Genomic DNA, 8,118 nt, shown 5'->3' on the forward strand with positions numbered 1-8,118 from the left:
AAATGCTTGAGCTTTCACTGGATTTACTGGGACACAGGAAAGAAAAAATCTCTTTGCAGGAGGTCTCATCTTGAAACCAATTCTGTACCCTTCTGAAACAATGTTCTGAATCCAAAGATTGTGAACAGAATTGATCCAAATTTCTTTGAAAAAACGTAACCTGCCCCCTACCAGCTGAGCTGGAATGAGGGCCGCACCTTCATGTGGACTTAGAAGCAGGCTTTGCCTATCTAGCAGGCTTGGATTTATTCCAGACTGGAGATGGTTTCCAAACTGAAACTGCTCCTGAGGATGAAGGATCAGGCTTTTGTTCTTTGTTGAAACGAAAGGAACGAAAACGATTATTAGCCCTGTTTTTACCTTTAGATTTTTTATCCTGTGGTAAAAAAGTTCCTTTCCCACCAGTAACAGTTGAGATAATAGAATCCAACTGAGAACCAAATAATTTGTTACCCTGGAAAGAAATGGAAAGTAGAGTTGATTTAGAAGCCATATCAGCATTCCAAGTCTTAAGCCATAAAGCTCTTCTGGCTAAAATAGCTAGAGACATAAACCTGACATCAACTCTGATAATATCAAAAATGGCATCACAGATAAAATTATTAGCATGCTGAAGAAGAATAATAATATCATGAGAATCATGATTTGTTACTTGTTGCGCTAAAGTTTCTAACCAAAAAGTTGAAGCTGCAGCAACATCAGCCAATGATATAGCAGGTCTAAGAAGATTACCTGAACACAGATAAGCTTTTCTTAGAAAGGATTCAATTTTCCTATCTAAAGGATCTTTAAACGAAGTACCATCTGACGTAGGAATGGTAGTACGTTTAGCAAGGGTAGAAATAGCCCCATCAACTTTAGGGATTTTGTCCCAAAATTCTAACCTGTGAGACGGTACAGGATATAATTGCTTAAAACGTTTAGAAGGAGTAAATGAATTACCCAATTTATCCCATTCTTTGGAAATTACTGCAGAAATAGCATTAGGAACAGGAAAAACTTCTGGAATAACCACAGGAGATTTAAATACCTTATCTAAACGTTTAGAATTAGTATCAAGAGGACCAGAATCCTCTATTTCTAAAGCAATTAATACTTCTTTAAGTAAAGAACGAATAAATTCCATTTTAAATAAATATGAAGATTTATCAGCATCAATCTCTGAAACAGAATCCTCTGAACCAGAAGAGTCATCAGAATCAGAATGATGATGTTCATTTAAAAATTCATCTGTAGGGAGAGAAGTTTTAAAAGATTTTTTACGTTTACTAGAAGGAGAAATAACAGACATAGCCTTCTTGATGGATTCAGAAACAAAATCTCTTATGTTATCAGGAACATTCTGCAACTTAGATGTTGAAGGAACTGCAACAGACAATGGTACTTTACTAAAGGAAATATTATCTGCATTAACAAGTTTGTCATGACAATTAATACAAACAACAGCCGGAGGAATAGCTACCAAAAGTTTACAGCAGATACACTTAGCTTTGGTAGATCCAGCACTAGACAGAGATTTTCCTGTAGTATCTTCTGACTCAGATGCAACGTGAGACATCTTGCAATATGTAAGAGAAAAAACAACATATAAAGCAAAATTGATCAAATTCCTTAAATGACAGTTTCAGGAATGGGAAAAAATGCCAAAGAACAAGCTTCTAGCAACCAGAAGCAATGAAAAATGAGACTTAAATAATGTGGAGACAAAAGCGACGCCCATATTTTTTAGTGCCAAATAAGACGCCCACATTATTTGGCGCCTAAATGCTTTTGGCGCCAAAAATGACGCCACATCCGGAACGCCGACATTTTTGGTGCAAAATAACGTCAAAAAATGACGCAACTTCCGGCGACACGTATGACGCCGGAAACGGAAAAGAATTTTTGCGCCAAAAAAGTCTGCGCCAAGAATGACGCAATAAAATGAAGCATTTTCAGTCCCCGCGAGCCCACAGGGAAAAAATAGTCAAATTTTTGAAGGTAAGAAAAAATGAATAATTTAAATGCATAATCCCAAATATGAAACTGACTGTCTGAAAAATAAGGAAAGTTGAACATCCTGAATCAAGGCAAATAAATGTTTAAACAAAAATATTTAGAACTTTATATAAAAGTGCCCAACCATAGCTTAGAGTGTCACAAAAATAAGACTTACTTACCCCAGGACACTCATGTACATGTAGTAGAAAGCCAAACCAGTACTGAAACGAGAATCAGTAGAGGTAATGGTATATATAAGAGTATATCGTCGATCTGAAAAGGGAGGTAAGAGATGAATCTCTACGACCGATAACAGAGAACCTATGAAATAGACCCCGTAGAAGGAGATCACTGCATTCAAATAGGCAATACTCTCCTCACATCCCTCTGACATTCACTGCACGCTGAGAGGAAAACCGGGCTCCAACTTGCTGCGGAGCGCATATCAACGTAGAATCTAGCACAAACTTACTTCACCACCTCCATCGGAGGCAAAGTTTGTAAAACTGAATTGTGGGTGTGGTGAGGGGTGTATTTATAGGCATTTTGAGGTTTGGGAAACTTTGCCCCTCCTGGTAGGAATGTATATCCCATACGTCACTAGCTCATGGACTCTCGCTAATTACATGAAAGAAAGTCTATCACTGATCTCAGAGTATTCGCAGGAAATTTCATTTAGAGAGTCTCATATTAAGTTATTGAACAGAGCGTACTTGACTCCGCTCTCTATGTCAAGATGGAAAAACATAATTTATGTAAGAACTTACCTGATAAATTAATTTCTTTCATATTAACAAGAGTCCATGAGCTAGTGACGTATGGGATATACATTCCTACCAGGAGGGGCAAAGTTTCCCAAACCTCAAAATGCCTATAAATACACCCCTCACCACACCCACAAATCAGTTTAACGTATAGCCAAGAAGTGGGGTGATAAGAAAAAAGTGCGAAAGCATAAAAAAATAAGGAATTGGAATAATTGTGCTTTATACAAAAAAAATTATAACCACCACAAAAAGGGTGGGCCTCATGGACTCTTGCTAATATGAAAGAAATGAATTTATCAGGTAAGTTCTTACATAAATTATGTTTTCTTTCATGTAATTAGCAAGAGTCCATGAGCTAGTGACGTATGGGATAATGACTACCCAAGATGTGGATCTTCCACGCAAGAGTCACTAGAGAGGGAGGGATAAAATAAAGACAGCCAATTCCGCTGAAAATAATCCACACCCAAAACAAAGTTTAAATCTTATAATGAAAAAACTGAAATTATAAGCAGAAGAATCAAACTGAAACAGCTGCCTGAAGTACTTTTCTACCAAAAACTGCTTCAGAAGAAGAAAACACATCAAAATGGTAGAATTTAGTAAAAGTATGCAAAGAAGACCAAGTTGCTGCTTTGCAAATCTGATCAACCGAAGCTTCATTCCTAAACGCCCAGGAAGTAGAAACTGACCTAGTAGAATGAGCTGTAATCCTTTGAGGCGGAGTTTTACCCGACTCGACATAAGCATGATGAATCAAAGACTTTAACCAAGATGCCAAAGAAATGGCAGAGGCCTTCTGACCTTTCCTAGAACCGGAAAAGATAACAGACTAGAAGTCTTTCGGAAATTTTTAGTAGCTTCAACATAATATTTCAAAGCTCTAACTACATCCAAAGAATGCAACGATCTTTCCTTAGAATTCTTAGGATTAGGACACAATGAAGGAACCACAATTTCTCTACTAATGTTGTTAGAATTCACAACCTTAGGTAAAAATTTAAAAGAAGTTCGCAACACCGCCTTATCCTGATGAAAAATCAGAAAAGGAGACTCACAAGAAAGAGCAGATAATTCAGAAACTCTTCTAGCAGAAGAGATGGCCAAAAGAAACAAAACTTTCCAAGAAAGTAATTTAATGTCCAGCGAATGCATAGGTTCAAACGGAGGAGCTTGAAGAGCCCCCAGAACCAAATTCAAATTCCAAGGAGGAGAAATTGACTTAACAGGTTTTATACGAACCAAAGCCTGTACAAAACAATGAATATCAGGAAGACTAGCAATCTTTCTGTGAAAAAGAACAGAAAGAGCAGAGATTTGTCCTTTCAAGGAACTTGCAGTCAAACCTTTATCCAAACCATCCTGAAGAAACTGTAAAATTCTAGGAATTCTAAAAGAATGCCAAGAAAAATGATGAGAAGAACACCAAGAAATGTAAATCTTCCAGACTCGATAATATATCTTCCTAGATACAGATTTACGAGCCTGTAACATAGTATTAATTACTGAGTCAGAGAAACCTCTATGACTGAGAATCAAGCGTTCAATCTCCATACCTTAAAATTGAAGGATTTGAGATCCTGATGGAAAAAAGGACCTTGCGATAGGTCTGGTCTTAATGGAAGAGTCCACGGTTGGCAAGTGGCCATCCGGACAAGATCCGCATACCAAAACCTGTGAGGCCATGCTGGAGCCACCAGCAGAACAAACGAGCACTCCTTTAGAATCTTGGAAATCACTCTTGGAAGGAGAACTAGAGGCGGAAAGATATAGGCAGGATGATACTTCCAAGGAAGTGACAATGCATCCACTGCCTCCGCCTGAGGATCCCTGGAGTTGGACAGATACCTGGGAAGTTTCTTGTTTAGATGAGAAGCCATCAGATCTATTTCTGGAAGTCCCCACATTTGAACAATCTGAAGAAAAACCTCTGGGTGAAGAGACCATTCGCCCGGATGTAACGTTTGGCGACTGAGATAATCCGCTTCCCAATTGTCTATACCTGGGATATGAACCGCAGAAATTAGACAGGAACTGGATTCCGCCCATACCAGTATTCGAGATACTTCTTTCATAGCCAGAGGACTGTGAGTCCCTCCTTGATGATTGACATATGCCACGGTTGTGACATTGTCCGTCTGAAAACAAATGAACGACTCTCTCTTTAGAAGAGGCCATGACTGAAGAGCGATGGTGGTCTGTCCACCATGTCAGAGAGAGTCGTACATTCGGTTTTAAAGATATTAATTGAGATATCTTTGTATAATCCCTGCACCACTGGTTCAGCATACAGAGCTGAAGAGGTCGCATGTGAAAACGAGCAAAGGGGATCGGGTCCGATGCAGCAGTCATAAGACCTAGAATTTCCATGCATAAGGCTACCGAAGGGAATGATTGAGACTGAAGGTTTCGACAAGCTGAAACCAATTTTAGACATCTCTTGTCTGTCAGAGACAGAGTCATGGACACTGAATCTATCTGGAAACCTAAAAAGGTTACCCTTGTCTGAGGAATCAATGAACTTTTTGGTAAATTGATCCTCCAACCATGTTTTTGAAGAAACAATACAAGTCGATTCATATGAGATTCTGCTAAATGTGAAGACTGAGCAAGTACCAAGATATCGTCCAAATAAGGAAATACCACAATACCCTGTTCTCTGATTACAGACAGAAGGGCACCGAGAACCTTTGTAAAAATCCTTGGAGCTGTTGCTAGGCCAAACGGGAGAGCCACAAACTGGTAATGCTTGTCTAGGAAAGAGAATCTCAGAAACTGATAGTGATCTGGATGAATCGGAATATGCAGATATGCATCCTGTAAATCTATTGTGGACATATAATGCCCTTGCTGAACAAAAGGCAGAATAGTCCTTATAGTTACCATTTTGAATGTTGGTATCCTTACATAATGATTCAATATTTTTAAATCCAGAACTGGTCTGAAGGAATTCTCCTTCTTTGGTACAATAAAGAGATTTGAGTAAAACCCCAGCCCCTGTTCCAGAACTGGAACTGGCACAATTACTCCAGCTAACTCTAGATCTGAAACACATTTCAGAAATGCTTGAGCCTTCACTGGATTTACTGGGACATGGGAAAGAAAAAATCTTCTTGCCGGAGGCCTTATCTTGAAGCCTATTCTGTACCCTTGTGAAACAATGTTTTGAATCCAAAGATTGTGAATCGAATTGATCCAAATTTCTTTGAAAAATCGTTATCTGCCCCCTACCAGCTGGGCTGGAATGAGGGCCGCACCTTCATGTTGACTTGGGAGCTGGCTTTGGCTTTCTAAAAGGCTTGGATTTATTCCAGACTGGAGATGGTTTCCAAACTGATACCGCTCCTGTAGGGGAAGGATCAGGCTTTTGTTCCTTATTGTGACGAAAGGAACGAAAACGATTAGTAGACCTAAATTTACCTTTAGATTTTTTATCCTGTGGTAAAAAAGTTCCTTTCCCCCCCAGTAACAGTTGAAATAATGGAATCCAACTGTGAACCAAATAATTTATTACCCTGGAAAGAAAGGGAAAGCAAAGTTGACTTGGAAGACATATCAGCATTCCAAGTTTTAAGCCATAAAGCTCTTCTAGCTAAAATAGCTAGAGACATATACCTGACATCAACCCTAATGATATCAAATATGGCATCACAAATAAAATTATTAGCATGTTGAAGAAGATTAACAATGCTATGAGAATTATGATCTGTTACTTGCTGCGCTAAAGCTTCCAACCAAAAAGTTGAAGCTGCAGCAACATCCGCTAAAGATATAGCAGGTCTAAGAAGATTGCCTGAACATAAAGTAAGCTTTTCTTAGAAAAGATTCAATTTTCCTATCTAAAGGATCCCTAAAGGAAGTACTATCTGCCATAGGAATAGTAGTACGTTTAGCAAGAGTAGAGATAGCCCCATCAACCTTAGGGATTTTGTCCCAAAACTCTAATCTGTCAGATGGCACAGGATATAATTGCTTAAAACGTTTAGAAGGAGTAAATGAATTACCCAAATTATTCCATTCCCTGGAAATTACTTCAGAAATAGCATCAGGGACAGGAAAAACTTCTGGAATAACTACAGGAGATTTAAAAACCTTATTTAAACGTTTAGATTTAGTATCAAGAGGACCAGAATCCTCTATTTCTAATGCAATTAAGACTTCTTTAAGTAAAGAACGAATAAATTCCATTTTGAATAAATATGAAGATTTATCAGCATCAACCTCTGAAACAGAATCCTCTGAACCAGAGGAATTATTATCAGAATCAGAATAATGATGTTCATTTAAAAATTCATCTGAAAAATGAGAAGTTTTAAAAGACCTTTTACGTTTACTAGAAGGAGGAATAACAGACATAGCCTTCTTAATGGATTTAGAAACAAAATCTCTTATGTTAACAGGAACACTCTGAGTATTAGATGCTGATGGAACAGCAACAGGTAATGTAACATTACTAAAGGAAATATTATATGCATTAACAAGTTTGTCATGACATTCATTACAAACAACAGCTGGAGGAACAGATACCATAAGTTTACAGCAAATACACTTAACTTTGGTAGATCCAGCATCAGGCAGCGATTTTCCAGAAGTATCTTCTGATTCAGGATCAATCTGAGACATCTTGCAATATGTAAAAGAAAAAACATATAAAGCAAAATTGATCAAATTCCTTAAATGACAGTTTCAGGAATGGGAAAAAATGCCAGTGAACAAGCTTCTAGCAACCAGAAGCAAATAAACAATGAGACTTAAATAATGTGGAGACAATAATGACGCCCATATTTTTTGGCGCCAAAAAAAGACGCCCACATTATTTGGCGCCTAAATGCTTTTAGCGCAAAAAATGACGCCACATCCGGTAACGCCAACATTTTTGGCGCAAAAACGTCAAAAATGACGCAACTTCCGGCGACAAGTACGACGCCGGAAATAACAAAGAAAAATTTTTGCGCCAAAAAAGTCCGCGCCAAGAATGACGCAATAAAATGAAGCATTTTCAGCCCCCGCGAGCCTAACAGCCCACAGGGAAAAAAGTCAAATTTTAAGGTAAGAAAATTGATTATTCAAATGCATTATCCCAAATAATGAAACTGACTGTCTGAAATAAGGAATATTGAACATCCTGAATCAAGGCAAATAAATGTTTAAACACAAATATTTAGAACTTTATATAAAAGTGCCCAACCATAGCTTAGAGTGTCACAAAAATAAGACTTACTTACCCCAGGACACTCATCTACATGTAGTAGAAAGCCAAACCAGTACTGAAACGAGAATCAGTAGAGGTAATGGTATATATAAGAGTATATCGTCGATCTGAAAAGGGAGGTAAGAGATGAATCTCTACGACCGATAACAGAGAACCTAT

This window comes from Bombina bombina, chromosome 9 (genome assembly GCF_027579735.1).
Source record: "Bombina bombina isolate aBomBom1 chromosome 9, aBomBom1.pri, whole genome shotgun sequence".
In the NCBI taxonomy this organism is placed as follows: Eukaryota; Metazoa; Chordata; class Amphibia; order Anura; family Bombinatoridae; genus Bombina; species Bombina bombina.